The sequence below is a fragment of the Anabrus simplex genome, chromosome 4 (genome assembly GCF_040414725.1).
Source record: "Anabrus simplex isolate iqAnaSimp1 chromosome 4, ASM4041472v1, whole genome shotgun sequence".
In the NCBI taxonomy this organism is placed as follows: domain Eukaryota; kingdom Metazoa; phylum Arthropoda; class Insecta; order Orthoptera; family Tettigoniidae; genus Anabrus; species Anabrus simplex.
The window spans coordinates 372,009,137-372,033,583 of NC_090268.1; positions in this window are offsets into that span (position 1 = coordinate 372,009,137).

Sequence of the window (24,447 nt, forward strand, 5' to 3'; positions counted from 1 at the left end):
TCTGAAATACAATAGTGTGATAAAATTGTTAGTAAAAAGAACTGGTTTGACTTACCAGGTAACAGTTCGTGGAAGTGTGCATATTGCGCGTCCTCTTGACTACGACCACCACCATGATGTTCCCTAGGACACCGATGATCAAAACAACGCCTTGAAAGAAGGTACCTACTATGCGGTATCGGTAAGAGTAATATTCGGGATCTTGCTCCAGAATGGGATAGTCTGAATAAACGTCCAGTGTCACATCAATGCTCGTGTTGGAGCTAGTAATTAGCTCGGAGTTATTCATAGTTCAGACCCGTGCACTAACCACTGTCACACGCTCACCAACTCATTCACCCATTGGAAGTAATAAACTCTAGTCCAAGTAAATTCCGAAACGTAAATATAATTTCATATGAACACCATTACATAAAATTACACATTCCTGTTCACAGAAAGCCTCAATATGGGAATTTTACACTTCCAAATATAAGTCAAAATTATCCATTGAAGGCTCGCAGAATTTTAACCACAAGAGTTCAAGCGTTAATGTAATGATGTTTAACTCAACTCCACTCCTATGTTTCCATGAATCATCAACAATTAGTTTGTTATATAATTTATATTCGATATCGAAAGTTTCTCTCATGAAAAACACTATCCTAAAATTGAAGGACGAAGCACACTCACAGTGTTCGGAGCAAACATTGTTATAAATCTAGAAAATACGTTTCAAGGTGTATGTACTTATTTTAACAAATTAGTAGACTGTAGATTGCTTAGATTGAAATGCCATTGAGAGAAAAGATATGAAGTATAGTTCAGACTCATATTCCTTTGCAATGGTGAGACTTCTTTCTCCACCAAAATACTATCACCCAATATAAGTTCATTAATTCCTGTAGATCACTCTTGAAAGTATTGATCTTTAAATAATTGTCTTGTAGTAATGATCTCAAGTGATTTAACGTACCTGAAATTAGAAACGTTAATTAGTAATTAGTTCATTAGTTAACGAATTTTAAGAGCATTTTTAACTCTAAAACGAAAATTTATTCAGTTTCACACAAATGCCACTAGGCCCACAAAAGTATGAAAGTATGATTTGCTCATTTAAGAACATATGATTTTTAATTCAAAAATTTCGTTCTCTCCAGCATGGTCGCCTCACTTAAGAGGATATAGAAAATCATTAGGCCCGAAATAATAACGATTTGTTAATTAATGAGTTAATTAATTTTTCTTTCTTTCTTTATTAATCTGTTTACCCTCCAGAGTTGCTTTTTTCCCTTGGAGTCAGCGAGGGATCACACCTCTGCCGCCTCACGCACAGTGTCCTGGAGAGTGAGACTTTGGGCCCGGGTATACAACTGGGAAGTAGGACCAGTATCTCGCCCAGGCGGCCTCACCTTCTATGCTGAACAGGGGTCCTGTGGGGGATGGGAAGATTGGAAGTGATAGACAAGGAAGAGGGAAGGACGCGGTCGTGGCCTTGAGTTAGGTACCGTCCCGGCATTTGCCTAGAGGAGAAGTGGGAAACCACGGAAAACCACTTCCAGGATGGCTGAGATGGGAATCGAACCCACCTCTACTCAGTTGACCTCCCGAGGCTGAGTGGACCCCGCTGCAGCCCTCGTACCACTTTTCAAATTTGGTGGCAGAGCCAGGAATCAAACCCGGGCCCACAGGTGTGACAGCTAATCACGCTACCCACTACACCACAGAGGCGGACTATTTATTTATTTATTTATTTATTTATTTATTTATTTATTTATTTATTTATTTATTTATTTTCAAGTCGTGTGGTGGTATAAGGAATGCGTTTCTGCCTTTTAAGCGGAGGACCGAGTTCCATCCCCAGTTCGTCTAAAGATTCTGATTTCCCATTTTCACACCAGGCAAATGCTGGGGCTGTACCTTAATTAAGGCCACGGCCGCTTCCTTCCAACTCCTAGGCCTTTCCTATCCCATCGTCGTCATAAGACCTATCTGTGTCGGTGCGACGTAAAGTCCCTAGCAAAAAAAAAAAATCTGATTCGCGACAGAGGCCTGAGAACCTATTCACTCTGACTTGTGTCCGATAGGAGGGAAAATTCGGTCTAGTGAACGAAATCAAGCAATACGGCTGAAAAATGTCATGCAGACCATACATTTTAAATGCATTTATTTATTTATTGATTTATTTATTTATTTATTTATTTATTTATTTATTTATTTATTTATTTATTTATTTATTTATTTATTTATTTATTTATTTATTTATTCCATGTTTCCACTTATGTGCATGAACTTAAGTGTGTATGTTCGAGTGATTCTATGTACGTGTGTGCATGTATGTTGCATCCTCTAATGTCCTCTAATGGAAAGATGGTCAGATATCCAACACTTTTAGCATCAGTTATTAGTGCAATGGAGCCTCCATGGCCCTGGCGACAGCACGCCGGCCTCTCATCACTGGGTTTCGTGGTTCAAATCCCTGTCACTTCATGTGGAATTTGTGCTGTATAAAACGGAGGTGCGACAGATTTTTCTCCAAGTATTCCAGTTTTCCCTATCATCTTTGATTCCAGCAACACTCTCCAATATAATTTCATTTCATATCTCTCAGTCATTAATCATTGCCCCGTACGATTGCGATAGGCACAGTTCCTATCCTCGCTGCTAGATGGGGGCTTCATTCATTCCATTCCAGACCCTGTCTAATCACTGGAAAGAGGCTGTGGATTTCAAATGAGTGAAATGAGGTTGTGTCCCCCGCTTCTGGTTTCGTAACCGAGCCAGTAGGTATCAGTCTGCCAAACTCACTGACATACATTTACACATTGATCCCCCAAGCTATATTTACATTATCACCTCAGAGATTGGATTCAATTATATTATTGCCGTTGCTCATACGTCAGTCACATTCACATTGTAAAAAATCAGAATGGAACAGGTTGTCGAAGGTAAATGTATTGATCTAGCCCCTATCAGAAGTTCTATACTAATAAAGTGCATCTCTCCACGGTCGAATATTGTCTATTTGTTAATAACTATTTAGTCACCACCGTCAGTTAATTGAAACATTACACTTCTATTTATGGTAAGGATGGAGATTCTATATGTATGAGTTATATCCAGCAGCACATTTGTTATTTTGCACTTTAGTGTAAGGTGTGGAATGAGCAGGATAAATTATTTTTGTTTACGGAATAAGCATCATTCTTTCCTAATCCGCTTATTGTCCAGGGTTGGTTTTTTCCCTGGGACTCAGCGAGGAATCCCACTTCCACCGCCTCAAGGGCGGTGAGCGTGAGACTTTGGGTCGGGGGGATATCCTGGGAAGAAGGACAAGTACCTCACCCAGTTGTCCTAATCTATTATGCTAAACACGGACCTTGGGGGTGGGGATAGGAAGATTGGAAGGGATAGACAAGGAAGAGAGAAAGAAGCAGCCGTGGCCTTAAGTTAGGTGCCATCCCGGCTTTTGACTGGAGTAGAAGAGGGAAACCACGAAAAAAACCCACTTCGAGGATATGGCTGAGGAGGGTATCAAACCACCCACCGCCTCTACTCAGTTGAGCTCCCGAGGCAGAGTGGACCCAGTTCCAGCCGTCGTACCACTTTTCAAATTTCGTGGCACAGCCGGGAATCGAACCCGGGCCTCTGGGGGTGGCAGCTAATCACGCTAACCACTACACCACAGAGGTGGCCACATTTTGATTTCAAATTATTTAATTGTATTAAGTGGCTCATAAAACACTGCCCATTTTGTCGCAGTTACCGAAAAATCGGTAGCAACATTGTTTCTTTAAAAATGGGAATATACTTATGGAACGACTAAGAATCGGGCGATAATTTAGTGATGTGCTTATATCACATAACTGACGAGTAGTTTTGGAGGTATTAAAGGGTTTCATATGTGAAGGCATTAGACAGAAAAGTACTCATCAGATTTGCAAAATATGCATGTCACTGAACTTGTTACTGGATTCTTAATTGTTCTATTGGCTGAAATTAGTATGCGTATGAAATGAAGACGAAATAGACAATGATTTATCAGCCCGTTAATACAATTGAATAATTTCGAAACAGGATGTATATATTATCAACAGATCAGAAAATATTTGAGGTGGATAACATAGCTGAATAACGCTGTATATGCCTTTAGCGTTCAACTGCCTCTGTGGACCAGTCGTACAGCGTCGTCCTCCGAGTCCCAACTCGGCAGAGGTAGTCGGATTTTTCAAGGGTGGCAAAAAGCCCTTTCGACATGCATGTCGTACAATGTCGACATGTAAAAGATCTCTGGTGATACATTTGGTGTTTGCCGGACAAATTGCATTAAAACTAAACCATAGACGCCCAAGAGTGATTCGATTTCCTCTCCCATCTAGTAAGACTAGAGTAAAACGGAACGTCGAAATTGGCGAGTCGACAGCGAAATGGAGTAGAATTAAAATGTCTGCACACGGTAGCTGAGATCATGCGATTTTATTATTATTATTATTATTATTATTATTATTATTATTATTATTATTATTATTATTATTATTATTATTATTATTAGCATTAGCATTCAGTCTGCACTCCTCTACACATTTTTTAACGAATCCACAATCCTCGATTTGTACGAGTAACTCTAGCACTGGGGTCTCGTTTAGTTCCATACCGCTTATCTTTAAATAATTAGAAACCCAGTCTAACCATCGTCGTCTTGGCTTCCCTCAACTTCCCTTACCATCCATCACCGAGGCAATTATTTTCCTAGGTAACCCATCCCACACCATTCGTCTTACATGACCCCAACGCTGAAGCCGGTTGATGCGTACGCTTTCATCCATAGATTTCATTCCTTAGCCTTTATCCACTAATTTCGTGAACCCTCTTGCATTGTTCCCACCTGTTCGTGCAATCTATAACTCTCTCTACTTTCATTTCCGTTACTTCTAACTTATAATTAAGACATCCTGAGTCCACCTAGATTTCACCCCCGGACAGCGAAATTAGTCTGAAAACAGACCGGTGCAAAGAAAGTTTCGTCTGAGAGCTGAATTCTTTCTTTCACAATAGTGTTCATCAGAAATTCGAGCTCACTGCATTAGTTTTAGTGCACATTGAATCAATATCACTTTCAAAACTACCATAGGATAAACAGTCTAAATACTTGAACTCTAGCTGTTTCATTTTTGTATTCTCAACCTGACATTCCATTGTCAGAAGATTGTTTTCGTACTGACATCACTTTAGTCTTGTAGAGGCTAACTTTCATATCAAACTCACTATACCTATGTTCAAGCTCCAAAATATTCAACTGCAGGCTTTCAGCACAGTCTGCCATTAAGGATAAGTCGTCGAATAGGCCAGACTGCTTACTATATTTCCACCTATCTGAATCTTTCCTTGCCACTTTATATCATCCAGTTGACGATTATATCTAACTGCTGTATTGTGTATATGTTGGGTATTCAGCCAGAAGGCTGGTTTGATTTTCCACAGCTCCGCCAACTGCTATAATAGATAGCCTAGGTGACATTGAAGAGGCATTATGGGGAAATGAGGAGTGAGATAGTTTCCCGTTGCCTTTCTCACTGCGCCAGATGTTGCTAATACATATTAGACTGCCAAACCCACTGAAATGCATGCATCAACCGACCCTATGAGCGATATTTTCACACCATTCATAACAGGGACTGGCTGCATAAGGAATCGTATTACTAGAATCGCTCATACCTCAGTCACTTCCATATCGTCTAAGTCAACGATAAGACTGAGAGAGATCAATGAAAGTGAGAAACTTAATCTAGCCCATAGCAGAAGACATAGTGCACATCTCGTCAGCAAAGGCATAAGTTGTTTTAATTTATTTTCTCTCACATACGGTACCGGTATGTATGTTGAGATTGTCACCAGAATTATTTATTACTAAAAATGTAATGTTTATAATCTCGCCATAAGACCTATCTGTGTCAGTGCGACGTAAAGCCCATAGCAAAATAATAATAATAATAATAATAATAATAATAATAATAATAATAATAATAATAATAATAATAACAATAATAATAATAATAATAATAATAATAATGTTTATAATCTGCGAAGTGAATTTTTTTAATGTTCTAGCATATATAGACATTTAATAGCTCCTTTGCTGATCAGTGGTTGATGATGTCAGCCTCTGAATTCCAAGGAGAAGTAGTCGAATTTTTGAAGGGTAGCTAAAAGTTCCTTCGACACTCGATGTCGTAAGATGACGGTGTATAAAAGATGTCTTAACTCATAACTAGAACCCGGATTTTGCTGCAGAAATTCCTGAAACGAATAACATGTATTCTCGAGCCCGCACAAGAGTTATGCTATGAGGTCTGAAGAAACATTAGGGGTACGCATTTCGGAACACCTAGAAGTTATGTTACGCCCACTACATTATGAAAGACCGAGTTGGGCGACACATCCTGCTTACCAAATTAGTTTGCATTCTTACTGTTACAGTAACAAACTCCGAGGTCTACAGATAAAAATGATCATAATATTTCAGGTTCGTCCTAAACTCTAGTTTTTTTAAATGTTGACACACATGAAGGGTTAAATGTATCATAGGTTTCTTATATAATGTGTCTGAAAATTACAGTACTGATTTTTATTGTTCTTTCCCATATCTGTTCTCTAAATTAGTAACATTTTAAAATGTTCTTTTTTTATTTATAATTACGTAGTAATAATTTGGTAAATTTAGAAAAACTTGATACTGCCCTTACAACTAAGAGAAAGGTAGATGCTCATGTTCTTCACTTTCCGACAAACCTTCGGTTTGATAACTGGAAAACATAGTAAATGCGCCGTTATTGAATGATAGCTTGACAAGAAATGCCTTATAACCTTATAAAACATTTTTTGCATTATCGCCTGTCACTAATAGGGTTCTCCTAAAAGCGTGAAAGTAGTTAACGGGGCGTAAAATCAATAGCATTAAGAGGGTTAATGCAACTGTCAATCTCATGGTTCATTTTCTGGAAGGAAATATCTGCTTTAAAGAAGAGTGAAGGAATTTTCCCTACTTGCTTTACTTGTGGGGGTATTTTGATTTTTGGAAAATAAGTATACCCAAGTTTGAAAAGCCGATATAACCAATCGTATCATACAAATACTTTTTTGTAACTACAAACGCTCGATAATAAAGCACAAATGGAATAAATTTCAAGAAACTTCATTAAGTAGTTGGTGAGATATTGAACAAATCCGAAATGTGCATTCGCTGCGTGTATGAAACCACTCTTCAAAATTTCCACATGCATTACCTGAGATTCGAATCGCAGTCGCCTTTATGAGAAGCTAGCACTGGGCTGAGTGACAATGATGATAGGAATGCTGATATTTTGAGCTCCAATTGGTGGGTTCGATTCCAGGTTTTTGAAGGTGACAAAATAAGCCATGCTAGTTTCAGTAGATTTGCAACACTTAAATGAACTCCTGCAGGACAAAATTCCAGTACCTCGGCATCTTCAAAAAAAATATTTAGAGGAATGTAAAAGTTTAATAATAATAATAATAATAATAATAATAATAATAATAATAAATTATATTATTATTAGTATGAGAAGCCAGCTGAACCTGTGGTGTGGGGGTAGCGTGGCTGTCTCTTACCCGAAAGGCCCGAGTTGAATTCCCGGCCAGGTCAAGAAATATTTTCCTGTATCTGAGGGCTGGTTCAGAGGTCCACTCAGCCTACGTGATTACACCTGAGGAGCTATCTGATGTTGATAATGCGGCCCCGGTCTAGAAAGCCAAGAATAACACCCGAGAAGACTTGTCCTGCTGACCACATGACACCTCATAATCTGCAGGCCTTCGCTCTCAGCAGCGGTCGCTCTTTAGGCGATAACCCTTCGGGACATTGCGCCATTAGGTGTGGTTTTGTTTTTTATCATGAGAAGCCAGCGATGGTGTCACTCAAAATAATAATAATAATTTGGGTATTGATTTGACGTCCCACTGACTACTTTTATGGTTTTCGCAGTCCCCGAGGTGCCAGAATTTTGTCCCACAGGAAGTCTCTATCGTGCCAGTAAATCTACCGACATGAGGGTGACGTTTATTAGCACCTTCAAATACCACCGGACTGAGACAGGATCAAACCTGCCAAGCTGGGCTCAGGATGCCAGCGTTCTACCGTCCCAGCTACTCACCCCGGCGGTTTCATACAGGTTTCATTTTAGTGCATTCATCGAAGAGAGTGCGTAGTTTTAGCAACAATTCATGTGGTTCTCTGAGTAACTAAGTTATGTTTCGTCCAAACATAAGTGAAGCTAATTGTTAGCTACCATATAATGTCATTTTCTTCGACAATCCACAAATATTTCACCCTCTAACTATTATATAAATGCATCTATAGAAATTCCGGTCTAGAAATCCAAGAATAACGGCCGAGAGGTTTCGTCGTGCTGACCAAACGACACCTTGTAATATGCAGGCCCTCCAGCTGAGCAGCGGTCGCTTGGTAGCCCAAGGCCCTTCAAGGGCTGTAGTACCATGGGGTTTGGTTTGGTTTTATATATAGAAGTTATAGTGTAGAAATTAATCCAAACAACATTCAAGCACTTCAAGGAGCAATCTTCTCTTCTCAGCTTTGGCATACAATGAGGTAAGTGATTGCCAAAGAAAGTGCTTACTTGCTGTCCTTATAAAATTCCACATTATTCATACTGCTACTTTTGTAATACCGAGTCCAGGTCCATCTTAAAAGACATAGTGTTAGCAGTGCGATGTGTCTTCTTGTATGGATAAAAGTGAGATTTTTCCTTTCCGAACACCTATCTCAGTATTATTCTTAACGTTCGCAATAAATGTGAATGAGGTATGAGCAATCAATGTGAGGAAGTAATTTAGGGGAAACGTTTCATAATTATTCTCAAAACGTGTAATAGTTGCCTTGAATATTATAACTGGAACTCATGACATTTTATGTTCACAATAAATAACTAAAGTCACTGTAACACCATATTTTATTCGGTTGCTCTTTCTTTCTTTCTTTCTTTCTTTCTTTCTTTCTTTCTTTCTTTCCTTAAATCGTTTATCGTCCAGGGTTGGTTTTCCCTCGGACACAGCGAGAGATCTCATCTCTAACGTTCAAGTAAACTGTCCGGGAGTAAGACTTTTGGTCGGGGAATACAACTAGAAAAGAGGACCAGTACCTCCCACAGGTGGCCTCATCTGGTATGCAGAACAGGGGACTTGTGGGGGGATGGGGTGAAGAAGAGGGAAGGCAGTTGTAGTGGCCTTAAGTTAGGTACCATCCCTACATTTTCCTGGAGGAGAAATGGGAAACCACGGAAAACAGCTTCCAGGATGGTTGAGGAGGGAAGAAAACCCCCATCTACTCAGTTTCCCTCTTTAGGCTTAACTGACCCCGTTCCAGACCTCCGTAATATTTTTCAAATTCGTGGCAGAGCCAGGAATCGAACCCGGGCCTCCTGGTGTGGCAGTTAATTACACTAACCACTACACGGCACAGGTAGACTATTCGGTCACTCCCAGTGATAAATTGCGTCAAAGAATGGCTTGCAAGTTTCACTGATAATTTCAAAATATTTGGATTTGCGCAGATTACGAACTGCATGGATGTCAGTTTTGACTTCAGAAATCCCACGTGTATTGACAGAGATTCGATTCGCAGCCATCGTGGTGAAAATCCAGTGACAATGTTACTCGGTTAGGGTATGCATTTCGGGGTCACATTGATTAAGTACAGCGCCTTGCCGGACGAGGAGCGCAACGAAACATGCCTTCGCTCCTCACTTCTAGTACACATCTACTGTGAAACTTGGGCTTTCTATGACACATGTGCTGTAGATCTAATGAGACTTCGAGCTGGGAGCTCAACATACAATACACTACTGTTAACATGTATATATTTCTCACACAGTAAATAGAGAAGTACTGGGTGAATTGGCCGTGCGGTTAGGGGCACGCAGATGTGAACTTGCATCCAGGAGATAGTGGGTTCGAACCCCACTGTCGACAGCCTTGAGTATGGTTTTCCGTGTTTTCCCATTTTCACACCAGGCAAATTCTGGGGCTGTACATTAATTAAGGCCACGAGCGCTTCCTTCTAACTCCTACGCCTTTCCTATCCCATTGTCGCCATAATACCTGTCTGTGTTGGTGCGACGTAAAGCAAAGAGAATAAAATTAGAGAAGTGAAGTACGCCCAGATATGGTTTACGCTAAAGATGAGGAGCGTGTGATATGTGTTTCCAAATCAGGTCACAGCGCTAACTTTTGTGGCTACATTGAGTTTCGTATTTCGTTATCTTTTCCCAACAACCCTAGGGAAATTCTAAATCAATAACTTGCATTGAAATCCTGAGGCATTATAAACGATCTTAGGCCAAGAACCAAGACTTACACATTCACTGACTTCAGAAGATATTAGTCAATTTACACACGAGGCTATTGATCAAACATATTAGCAGCTGTGAAAGGAAACAATAATTAATCAGCTTGCCTCAACTCGCTTCACAAATAATTATAGATAGAGGCCAATGCCTAGCAAATCACATGGTATTTACTACACTCGATATCATCGACAATGCAGAAATTATATTCGAACTCGAAATAGATTTAAAGTTAAATTATGAAAAGAAAAATGAAATTTCGTGGAGAGATTTATTTATTACGAACAGCTAACACGATATGATTAAAAATAAATTAATACTTTAAGTACGGTTTAATTCTTTGAGAAACCAATCGACGTCATTTTGCACTTGATTTTGTCGTTTCACTTGAATTACTTCTAATTATAATCTTTGTGATTTTAAAATATATTTAGACTTGTTTAGTAAAATATATATTTCGATACTTTTGAAAATATATTAACTTCATATTCATAAAAAGTTTAAGTAAAGCTTAACCTTGTCAATGTTTATCTACACCAGTAATATTCCTATTGAATTTCTCACAACATTGCCACAAGTAATAATCGAGCACGCTGTCACAAGTGGGGGCGTAACTGCTTAAATAAAATATTTTACGCAATTTCATTTACGAACATTTCATCTTTCACTTTATTTATTTATTTATTTATTTATTTATTTATTTATTTATTTATTTATTTATTTATTTATTTATTTATTTGATATAAAGAGCTTCTTTGAATTATTTTAGGTATAAAACTGGAATATGTGACTTGTGCCCACTGTTTCCTAACGACTAGGGCGCGGCACAATTATCGTTTCTTATACTTTCGATGTAATGAAACACTCGCATAATGTTGGTGAAGGAAGATATTTCACACACAGTGTATTACTGTACACCCGTTGTTGCTTAATAAATAGCTACAGTGCACTTTCGATATTCAAATATTTAATTCGATTTTTCTCGCACTTGATTATTTACGTGTAAGCACTAGGAAGAACGTACGCTAAAATCAGTAGCGACGGGGAGGGTAGCGTGTGCTCGCGCGGTGGATAGTCGCGGTACACTGACGCCGAGAGGGTTGCGCGCCTGCTAGGAGCGGGCGACGCTGCCTGCAGGTGGTACTACTGAGGTTGGTGCAAACCACACACTGCCCTACATAATCTGTAATTTACGTCCGTCCACAGAACTGCGGGGTGCATTTTCTATGGTCACGAATTGATCTTTTGAGGATGTGCTTCCTTATGTATCAAAGCAAAACAAAGTCACCTCCGTACAGGCCATGAAGGCCCTTGGAGGAGTGGAAGGTAAAGGCTTCCGCCATTGTTAACCTCGGCACGTGATGTGGTAGAGTGGTTAGCTCTACGCCCGGTCGCCTTTGCTCCCGGGAATTAACCTGGTACTCATTTTTGGTGTAGGCTGAGTGAATCTCAGGGCCATATGCACCTCCGGAAGTGGAAAACTCGTTTCTTAAACTTTACGACTTCCTGACGTGGATTCGAACCCACGTCCTTTCGCGCGAACCGAGCACGCCTTTACCGCCTCGGCCAGGCAGCCCCCCTCATATTGCACAAAAGATGGAAATAATTTAAATTACACTTGGAATGTACATATTTTCAAAAGACATCAGTTCACAAACCGCGAATGACGAAAGGAAACCTAAATTTTTACAATTTAGACGATGATTACCGAAAACATGAAAAAGATTGAAGAAAGAGAATACTAAACGATTATCAATTAGAATCAGTAAAAATGATGATTTAAAATGGCTATTGAATCCGTTCAATTGTCCACTATTTTTTTTCCAATGTCGTGTGTTTGATTCGAAGGTTTATTAGGATTTCCGACTTACGCTTGGGAACACTGCTTCTGCTCTAAACAGCAGAAGAATAGCGGACCAGTTTTCTGGGCGAATGTTGTGTCTCTCACTCAGATATGGCATGCTCGGTTCATAAATCCTCTTCCTTTCCTGGTCAACTTCCTTGACCTGGAATAAGTCTCTTTCAAACCGGCTGGTTAGATCAATATTAATAATAGCTGTCCGAGTCTGATAGTGGATGGCAACGATATCTTCTCTTCTATTGGAACCCGTGGAAGAGGTACAGTGTAATTCTTCATAAACACTTCAAATCTCTCAGTGCAGATGGTAAGGTTGCTCTCATTCTGTGATGGCGGGTGTTCCTTAGCAGTTTTCCTTTGTGGCAATATCCTAACACACGACCGAGAGTTTCATTCTCGTCACAGTCCAGATGACAGCAGCCTTATTTTGCTTATAAGACCTATCAGGAACTGAGATTTCCACTTCCGGAGGTGCATATGGCCCTGAGGTTCACTCAGCCTACATCAAAAAATGAGTACCAGGTCAATTCCTGGGGGGCAAAGGCGGCCGGGCGTAGAGCTAACCACTCTACCTCATCACGTGCCACGGTTAACAATGGTGGAAGCCTTTACCTTCCACTCCTCCAAAGGCCTTCATGGCCTGTACGGGGATATATTTGTCTTTGTCTTGTGCAATATGAGTTTCACCAGATTCCGTGAAAATTTACTGAAATATACTAGTGGACACCTCAGAACTCTTAAGCACGAAAATATGAAAACCTCGTTGGCGTATTAAGAAAATACTTCTTAGTTTGTCAATACATGCGCGTCTCTTAAGATGTTATACATTGTGTATGTTGGGTATTCAGCCCTCAATTCTGGTTTAATCCTCCACAGCTCCGTCAAAAGCTGTCATAAATATCTTACGCGTCACTGAAGAGGCGTACTAGGGAAATGAGGAGTGTGATAGTTTCCCGTTGCTTTCTTCACCGAACCACAAATTGCTATTACATATCAGTCTGTCAAGCCCACTGAAATGCATGCACCAACCGACCCTATGAGTGATATTTTCACACCATTCATAACAAGGACTGACTGTATAAGGAATGGTATTACTAGCATCACTCATACCCCAGTCACTTTCATATTGTCAAAGCCAAGGATGAGACTGAGACAGGTCAATGAAAGTAATACATTTATTCTAGCCCATACCACAAGACATAGAGCACTGTAAACACTACATCCTGCCCGCTATCAAGAGAAACTTTGAAATCTAAAGTAAAACAGTTTTTACCTTCTCCTGTAATATTATTTAAACCGGACACATAAGGTTTTCATTTTTAGGTGACGCCATGTCTGCGACATTGGAAATCTGTCTACGTCAGGCCATTATTAAACAGGTAACAAAGTGCTTCGGCAATTGTATTCCAGTACGCATTGAAACTATAGTACGCCTGGGAACAGTTGTCACTCAATCCTTCAAGTTTTACTTGGATAACTTGACGCTGACAATAACACAGTAATCCGCATTGTAATGCAAGACTAAATGGAGGGAGCTTAGGCTAAGGAATAATTAATGTAAGCCATGCTAATGAATCTTAAGTGTTAATTCAGTTCTCAGTGATTTAAGTGCTAAAATTACATCTTTCACCCCCTACATTACTTTGACAATTAGTTACCATAGGAATAACCTCTAGTGACGAATAACTTTCAGCGATTAAATCAGCTTGTATATTTCTTGCAGAAATGTCGGAGTTATCGTGAGTATCTTTGGAAAATTATCAATTACTAGCTGAAACCCGTCAAGACATGACGGTCAAGGGGGTAAATATTTATTGAAGGATTTCCATTTATACGACATTCCTCGTACTTTATATTTTTTTACAATTTTCCTTACGTCACACCGACACATGTAGGTCTTACAGCGACGATGGGATAGGAAATTTTCTATAAGTGATAAGGAAGCGACCGTGGTCTTAATTAAGGTAGAGCCCGAGTATCTGTCTGGTGCGAAAATGGGAAACCACGAAAAACCATCTCAAAGGCTGCCGACAGTGGGGTTCGAACCCACTATCTTCGGAATGCAGGCTCATAGCTACGCAATCCAAACCACGCAGCCACTTGCTCGGCGCATTCCTTGTACAATTAGATTTTTGAACAATTATAAATTTAAAATTTTGCTCTCTTGACATTGCAACATTTAACTGGCCATGGTTGAAAACTGGCTGAGGTAAATGGAGACCACCACGTCCCTTGAGGTTTATTGACCGCGATACACAACGCCAAGCGAACTGGAAATTGATACCTCGTGAAATAAATTGGAAGAGTTTGATCGGATGTTGTTACGTCAATTCGAGGGATTAGATCTCTCTGTCCAGCTTCATCTCCACTTATTATATAAACAACTTTCGTACACACTTCTTAGAATTGGCTTCTATTCTGTTTCTGTTTAGAAGCCATTCGGAAACGTTCTGATTTCTAAGAAGCATAACTACGGCTCCAATTTTTAGAATGGGAACAATTGGAGACAAACCATTAATTCTACGTAATTGAAGAATTATGTAGGAAAATGAAGTAGCTAGCTTTCACCTTCAGTATTTATCTTTTTGCGCTAGTGTATGGTTTTGAACTATCGGATATAAGCCCAATGACTGCGCATGCATGCCTATCCCCTTTCACTTCCCCTATCGTGCCACCTGCTCAGAGCTCTGATGGTTCAGACAGACATGAGGTACTTAAGATCTCATTCGCCAATCAGAATACTACATTTTTCTTTAATAATTTAAAAATGTAGTGAAAGAAATCCTTATACTTTTCAAAGCACTCTGCAGATCTACAGGCCAAGAGCTTTCGTCAGAATGCTTTACGATATCAATCGGTCCTGCCTTTCCATCAAAATCGCTGTAACAAGTAGTGTTTTAAATATAAAGATTCCAATGTTTCGCGCACATGAATCTTCATAACTTGAGGGTAACCTTTTAAAAAATCCAGCTCTTCTTCTTCTAACACTTCTACCCACACTGTTTGGGTCCAGCTGTGAACTGAACTTTTCAAAGAGTCCAATTGGAATTATGTCCATAAAAATACAGATCCACATTATAGTTATATTCATTGTAATCATTTCCATAACGTCCATTTTACACAATTGCCCACTTCACTTTTTGTGATGTCCATTATGCCATTTTTGATTAAGCCTATTAGCTCTGTACTGTAAGTACCAATTGCGTTTACGACATTTTATTTTTCTTAAAGTATACCTTAAAATTGAGACAAGTTGAGCGAATTGTTCCAAAATATGTTACCTATAGAGAAAAAAGGCGAACTTGAGCGACATCTGAAAGGCTTGTCTTATTGGCTGAAGCTTTATCCTAAAGAGTTTGCCAGTGGAAAAAGAAATTTTTGATAATTTGTCTCCGTAACTTGGAACTAATTTACAGTTTTGGTTAATTTTGTACTTTATCTAAATTATATGATTTATCTAAAAAATAATGAATCTTCTATAATGAAACCGTTCATATTTTCAAAGATATAAAATTAACGTATTTCAGTAGCTTTAGGTCTCTGGACATACATTAACTTGACCTGAAAAATCCTGGGTAACAGTGTTACGTATTAGCCGCCTCCTAATTCCTTTCAGTAGTTCCTGGAAGGGATGACTAAGCCAAGCCGAGGTCTACACAGCCTGCCCGATGATATGCTGCGGTCTCGATTCTGTTGTTCCCTTAGTCTGGTTTCACCGTGTACCTTCTGGGGACGGGAATTGTTCCATCTCTAGCCACACCGTGAAATTACTTCATCACTGAGATATAATTATCTGGTGCGGACGTAAGTAAGTTCGCATTGTGATCCATTGAGCAGGAATATTCAGCCTGGGAAGGTCACAATCCGGCATACAGCAGCTAAGGCAGCAAGTTGTCCGTCCATGCCGTAAGTGGCTATGCATATATTTCAGGCGTTCTAAATGGTGACACGAACGGACCGTTGTACCCACAAGATAAATATCAGGCCGCCGCGAACGAAGAGTTGTTGTTTTGGTACTGGATGGTCGAGTGTTTGTGGCTACCGTCAACGTCCCACCGGTGTCCGAGTATCATTGTGTTGGAGTATCGAATACAGAGTACTGTGTGTGTACTGCCTTAGAGTACTGTCTCTGTACCAACGTGGATTGAGTGACTGGAGCTGGAGCTTGAGGGCAGTAGTGCTGGTTGCTCTCTGTGTCCCGCCGGTGTCCGAGTATCGTCGTGTTGGAGTTCGGAGTCCAGTGTACTGTGTGTGTGTGTGTGTGTGTGTGTGTGTGTGTGTGTGTGTGTGTGTGTGTGTGTGTGTGTGTGTGTGTGTGTGTGTGTGTGTGTGTGTGTGTGTGTACTGCCTTGGAGTACTGACTAGAGTACTGTCTATGTACTGGCGTGGGGTGAGTGACTGGATCATGACGGCAATACTGCTGGCTGCTGTCAGTGTCCCAACGATGTCAGAGTATCGTCGTGTTGGAGTACAGATTACAGAGTACTGTGTGTGTGTGTGTACTACCGACGACTGTAGACCGTCGTGGGGTCAGCGTTTGGAACAGTTGATGTGACTAGAATTGGAGCAGTGTTGACTGCCCTTTTAAGAAGTATTGTACCAGTAGCTGTTTAGCTGTCACTGTTAATTAGTTCCCTGTGTAGAGTGGCCACGTTAGCTACTGTGTTGACCGACTTTCTCTGCAGTCGAACCAAGGAACAGTCACCGTGTGTTTTAGGGTTCAACAGCTTTGTGTTCAAATATCTGCGTGCTGCTGAGTTAGGTGAAGGAGTGGAGCGTGCGAGAGAAAATGAAAGATAGTCTGACAATAAGAATTGTCGTCCGTCCAGGTAGACCACCTAACTGTGAGGAGGACAGAGCCTTGTAAATAGACAGCAATAAGTGGAGTTTAGACTTTCATGGTTAAATAGAATGGTGTCGTTATTGGATCTTCCTAGAATTAAAGTAGATATGTAAAACAGTGTTTTATTCGTAACAATATAAATGTCGTCACACGTGCTTGTGGACATAAGTCCTATGGAGTATTAAAAAAGCTGTGAATTTAGTCTACGGACATAAAACTGTGGACTTAACATCTGTGAACAGTAAATTGTCGGTCAGATGCCTTTTCTGACGCCAGTCCTTTGTGGTGGTGTTTACTCGTTAAAGAGGAGGTACACCCGGGCAACCATATTCTATTAACACTAATCAGATAGGAAAAAGGAAGACGTCCAATCCTCCGAAAAATGAAAATATCGGCCAAAGAAAGGCAATAGCCACGAAGGGCGTGAAAATTAAAGATCCCCAAGGCCTCGCAAACCTAATACCGTCTGGATCGGAAAAGAACAAGAGTTGATCAAGGCAGTTCGGGTAGGAAAAGCTGAAGTGAGGAGACCGGCACATGTAAGTGGAACAAAAAGCCTCGCACCGCCAGGGCCCCCATGGTTGTCAACCACGCTCCCAAGCAGAGAATTCTGAGGTCACTTTTAATCAACTGTTACACGAGGCAGGGAATACCGTCGGTGTATTCTGCAGCCCTCACCCACAGGGAGGTGTGTATTCACTGTTGCGTCACTCAGTCACATTCGACTTCCTTTGGGTAATGAAAGGCAAGACCACCGACCTACCATCCTACGTCCCATATCAACGGTTTGGTGTAATTGTTTTCTTCAACTTGCTGTATAATTCGTTCGAAACGTTATCGTCGTTGTGACATGAATTTCCAGTACTTCCGGGGTGAGAAATGGTGGAGTGACTGAGGTGGATATTGAGAGTTTTTGGAAAGTAGTTGTGGCGAAGTGAAGAGCGCCAAAGCACGGGCGTGGGCAGAAGGGAGGATTTTGGGGCTCCTGGAGGGGGAGCGGTGCTTTCTCTTGCATTGTTTAAGGGGGGACTACTACTACTACTAAATGTTTTCATTCCTCGTCTGGAGGGGAGGCGGGCCTCCTAAACGTTGACGCCGTCTCTCAGGCCAGGAGATTTGTATGGGAGACGGAAATGTGCGAATAAGGTGTAAGGGATGTCGGCCGTGGTCTATACTAGCACACTGACGGCGGGCGCCGAACGGAGCCTGCTACGCCATGCAGACCGCATAGTTGAAGCCTCCAACAAAGAAATTACGCTGCTGCACTCAAACCACTGTAACTCGAAATGTATTCAAGTTATCGACCTCAAACTTGGAACATGTACTCACTAGGTTGCTTCGTAGTTTGTACGTTGTGATACTTTTCAAAGCAGTACCGTCTGTGGCTCCATTCAATAGTCTTTCTAAGCACAGTGTAGTATGAATGGCGTATTTGTGTCATTCGTATACTCATTGCTTTCAAGTACGTAAGGATTTCTCTTTACGGCTATTCCTCGTTTCCTGCTAGCCGTTAATCATTAGAAATATTTAATCCATTGTCACTCAGTACCTATTATAACCGGTCTGTACATAATAATTACAATTATCGGTAGCCGTCAGATACTGAATACGGCGTGCCATGTTGACATCAGCACGAGTGCTCCAGGGAATAGCTCTACATATCTGACATTATTTTGATAAATACATGAAAGTTTAAGAAAGAAATATGCGTCTCAATTATTTATATTTCCAAGACTACACCATTTGGAACTCATAACCTCGCCCACAATTTCATCAATAATCAAGAAAGTACAAGGTGCATAAAAGCGAGAGTTCTCATAGCCCGTCACCTACTGTCAGCTGGAAACTACAAGAACTCTCAGTGCTCATCACCCATGTAGCACATCATTTAATGAATCTGCATATAAATATTGAAATAGTTTAGTGGCATATAGGGCACGTTGCCATGGGCGCGCCAGCTTGTACGATGATCCTCGGCACGTAAGAATACCAGTGTATATACGAAGTTACCATGGCTACAACGATCGTACAATTAAAAAAAAGTACATCGACACTAAAATCTACGATCCCTCTACTCCATGATATGATTAAAAGTAGAGCCAACAGGTAGCACAACAAGCTACAAACAATACCCGTGCGTAAAAACAGAGATCTCCAGGGCCCATCGTCAACCGCTGGCCGCTGTATGACGGAGATCTCCAGGGCCGGTCGTCATGTCCTAGAAACTGTTCCGGCATTAGCTTTCGTGCAGGAGGATGGAAAACCATTCTCAGGACAATCTACGATGAGCACCAGCCCTCTCAGTCTCCAGAATACAGAGGCTTAGAGCCACGGTAGAGCCATGTGAACACTTCCTCTGCTCGGTTGGCTGGTCGGAGTGCAGGGCCAGACGAGGCCACTGGTGGGCCGAGACCTTCTCTGTATCTACCGATCTTTAAGGGGAAACTTGGATTGCTGGGCAGGGTAAGTGGGGAAATGGAACTCTATGTTGAGGGTTTACTTCTTGGTTGCAAGGATCTCAGCTACTCAAACCACCGAGTGACCCTGGCTTCTGGGCTGTTGTTTTAGGTCAATTAGATTTGGGGGAGGGGGGAAGGTCGGATCGGGCGAGTATATGACTTGGTTAGTACTGGGGATGAATTTGGCTAGCAATGCTAGCAGTTTTGCTCGTAGGAAGCTGTGACCTTGGAAAGTTTGCGGCTGGTTGGTGATTGTCGGTTTGGCATTATTTAAGGTGTGGTAGATGCGGAGACTTGAAAGGTGGAGGGGTGTTTTACCGGCTGCCTGAAATGCTGCTTTTACTGTGCGGTTATTGCCTTCTTTACGTAGGAACACCCAGGGAAAGAGGCAGCAGTTTTCACACTTTGACTGGTCCCCAGGCAGTGTGCAAACAGTCTGGCTATGGTTTACACAACGTATGTTCTAAAAGATTTACAATAGGTTTCTGAATGGTTCATTTGAAACATTAAATGATTAATGTTGTACTGGGTCGTCACAGGCGTGGTCGGGGGCGTGTTTGAGGAGGTAATATAAGGGTATGTCAGGCCTTGAATATTTTGCTGGCCGAGGAATTTGAAAGCACGTGTTCCGTTTGTGTGGGGACTTTTGTCATTTGAACCTTTGTGGGGTTTGTTTGTTCTTCGGCAGTGTTTAGATATTGTGGCTAGTGGAACTTTGGTAGGTGGTATTTGTAATGGATTGCTTGTTGTTTGAGAGAATTTAGATAAGATCACCGGGTTTGAATACATTTTCTGAGTGTAATGCCATTGCAAGGATGGTGAACTGCCGGTACCGTAAAGGGCAGGCCGGTTTTGATGAGATCTTGGGTTAATTTTTGGATACGCTATTTTTATTTGGAAAAATAAAAGTCTTGATTTTTCTGTTTCGTCAATAAAATTGAGATATATGCGCTGTTCGTAGATGACGTTGCTCAAGTATTTCTTGTTGGTTTCTGATAGCAGGAGGGAATACGGTAATGATGTCGACATTGTATACAACGAGTTGAGATGCTTCGGATGAGACCTTGAAGTGAAGGGAGTTTTCTTATGATTTGGGCTTTGTGGGAGAGGGAGAGCTGGGGTTGTTAGGGGCAGGGTTCTTCGTCTACTCAATTTACCTATGTGATCCTGACTTCTGGGTATGGATGGGTTAATGTGAGATGAGTGGCGGAGTTTGGGAGTAGTAGGTGGTTGGGAGGAATGCGTTTGAAGTATTGGATGGTCAAACGCATTTGCGAGCCGGGCATTATGTTGCCTATGTCGTGACAGGGCTAGTTTTTTGATTGTTTAACGCCACAGACTATCCCAGGACACTAAGCAGTCAGATAAAATTTGCCTTGTCGCCATTGTAGTGGCAGTTGAAGTCGCAGTACCTTTGTAGTAGTGTTGGAGTGGAAGCGGAGGGCGTTCCGGTATTCAGGGCTGCTTGCTCTGGCTGCTCGGGGCTGGACATATCTTAACTGGGTGCGGATCTCTCTCCGAGGTGCTTTATGGACTGGGTGGTCGGCAAGTGATGGTACTACTGCAAGTATGCGTGTTTCTGTGGTATGGCAGTGCGCTGTGTTGAGTGAATATGACGAGGAATTTATTTAGACAACCACTAACACCCAGTTCCCATGCCCCAAGCCGTAGGAATTAACCATTTGCAGTTAAAATCTCCAGTTCGATCGGGAATTGAACCCGGGGCCCTCTATACTGAAAAACAGGGCGCTAACCATTCAGCCAAGTAGTAGTATGCCTCTCGAAACCCAATAATTCATGTTTATTCTTCAGAAAAAAGGATTTGTTCACTGACCGGCTCCTTATTGTGCGAAGTTATCAATGACGTCGATGCTATGAAGGAATATTGAGGAGCAATTTAACACGAATGTAAAACATATCAAACGACAGTTTTGGAAGAGTAACAGGTGTTTCCCCCTATAACACCTATGCTTAAGCAAGAAAAAAGGTGAATAAGGTTTGAAAACTGGATTGAAAGTTAAATAATTGAATTTTAAATTACTTTTCCTGTAAGTTAGGCTTTGATCCAACTTCGTTTCCTTATTGTCTGTAGCGTTCAATTGTGAGATAAGGTCTTCATTTAACTTTCAAATTAGAACTGTTTCTTAATTAAGCAGCAAGAATGCACCGTCCGACCTTATTACACAGGAGTAATTATAAATAACTTCATACTGTCGAGAGCCCACTTCTTTGGTATTATAAGTTTCATCTCGGTGGCAAAATTCTTACAAGAAATAAAGTAAACATTATTCTGGAAAACTTTACTATGAAATGCCTAATCCGGGTTATAAAGAGTACAACCTTGGGGACATCGAGGTCATAGGGCCCATGCTGGGTGCAACTACCGGTCACCTACTTACGACGCTTTGGTGTGCCGAATTTGATCACTGTGAGCTGGAGCATACAAATGTTGAAAGCCTCGATATCGAGCATGAGACATCACCTCTATGCCTTAATTAAATTCATTAAAGTAATTTTGCTGCTGCTTCTTTGTGACCAAGTATTATTTCCTCTATATTATCAATAGAATTCTTGTTCTTTTTTCCTCTGTATTTTAATTAGATTAGATACTAAATTTATATTGTATGATATTCTTTCTCGTTTAGGTAACCTCAGCCATTCGATGAAGAATGAATATTATTATTATTAAACTACAATGGGTCGATTGGAGAAACGATGGCTAGTTTTAAGCCTTAGACAACGTCTACCTAAACAAAGTCTGAGTTGAGCACGGGCTTCCATTGCATAAACATTGTTCAGCAGGTGTTTAACTAGACATCGTTTGAAGTTTCAATATTGGTTCGAAAATGGAGACAGAAGTATCCTTCACGTAACTCTTTGCTTGTCGCAACCAATGAAATTCGTCGGTGCGCGCACCGAACGCTAGTCAGCTGCTGTCTTCCTACACATTACTCAAATATGGCTAAGCATGAGCATAACTTGCCCGCAGATAAGAATATCGCTTTCGGTGGAAATTAAATCTCATAATATTATCGACACTAAAGCAGCACGTCACCGCACGAGGAAATGTAGCTTTGATTATAGTTACGGTGAGTGTAATGAACTCGTAAATAGCTTCGGCGAAGGGAAGAAGAAACAATACTACTGTGTAAGTGAATACGTTATACGGGCCATATAGATGGAGATCATAGGTTCAAAACGTATCATCGGCAGCCCTGAAGATTTTTTCCATAGTTTCCTTATTTTTACACCAGGCAAATACTAGGGCTGCTATTTTGGCCAAGGCTCTTCTTCTGCAGTTCTCCTCTTTAATCAATAATCACCACTATCACCACCATTTCCCTTTTCCTATCTCATAGTTGCCGAAAGCTTATCTGAATAATCGCGACGATTGTAGAAACCCACATACAACCTACTTTCTAGTTGTCACTATTATGTGTGCTTACTTGGCATTAAATATAAGTGAATCTCTCCCGTTTGATATATGTGACAGCCCTCTGACGATTGAGACAAGTAATTCTGACATGTAGCCTATGTAGTCGAAGTGATTTATAATTCCATGGAAATGATCCCATGTATAAGAACATATATCGATTGGCAAGAATTGTATTGAAGTTACCGGACTGCCCGTTTGTCAGTCTCAAGAAACAAGTCTCTTGAATAGCGAAATCGTATTTTAAGCTGAACCCCCTCGTAAAGAGGCCGTCGAACTAAACTTTCTTCCTGGAATCGCCTCAACATGATAATACAAATTACATGTTTCACAGTACATAAGCTCTGATTGTGATTCACTTCTCACATTTGTGGTTAAACAGTGTTCTCGGCAGTGTTTAAACTTGGCCGGTTGAACATCGGTTTTAGACAGTGTCTAAGTAATAAATAACGTATCTGTAATGCGATGGCCATACCTAGACATTGTTTAACCGTAGACATCGTCTAAACACAGTTTCTGCAATCGGCCCAATATATCCTGGTTACCTAGCAACCGTGCAGGCTATGTCTTATAGCTGGCGGTCATCTGAAGTTGACAGCCGGTGATGGATGACCGAGACCGAGAGAACATATTTATGGTCATTTGACTTTCGTAAAGGGAAAAGTGTGTTGCTCTTTATGGAAATGTACGTAATGTAATACGTTCCATGAGAACTACGGTAGGTATAGATAAATTAATTCTGCTAAACAAATATTTTATTTTATTTTCAAAATCTTCCTCCACTCGGAGGCTGCCAAAGACAAAGAATACACAAACAATTTCATTCAAAAATGAAAAAGTAAGTAAATTATGTCTTAGTCTGGGGAATATATGTGGTGTCTGAGTATCAACAGAGAACCCCTGAGCGCTTTCAGCCCCTGGTCGATGAACTCCTTGGTACTGATGTTAAAGGTCTTCATCAGTTCTATCGTCTTCTTAGGGACTGTCCCTCTCGCACCGATTATGAGACCTCATCATGTAGGTAACCACAAGATTTATCAAAATACATTTCAAGTAGGTTTATAAATACCCTGCTATTTTCTCATTTTTAAGTATTTCACTACCTCCTAATGAAGCGAAAAGCGACATCCTGTGATAAATAGCCACGGTTAAACAGAATACGTTTGTTTAACAATCTCACTCAGATCTTGTGGCCTATAAAATCAACAATATAACTGCAAACTTTTGTAATAATGAAATAGAAATAGAACACTTCACAACAAAATTTTGTAGGCAGCACATCATCTCCATCAGCACGGGCCAAACAAAGAATGCCTCAGGTAACTCTTTTTTACTCTCATAGATTACTCTTTTTCCATACATCTGAGCAGCAAGAGTTACGAGTATGATATCAGGGGAAATCAAGTTGACACTTGCCGACGTAGATCATAGCAGTAGTTGTATCATAACATGCTTAGCTCCTTCACAGATATCTGTGGGCAGCTGGCATCGTTAAG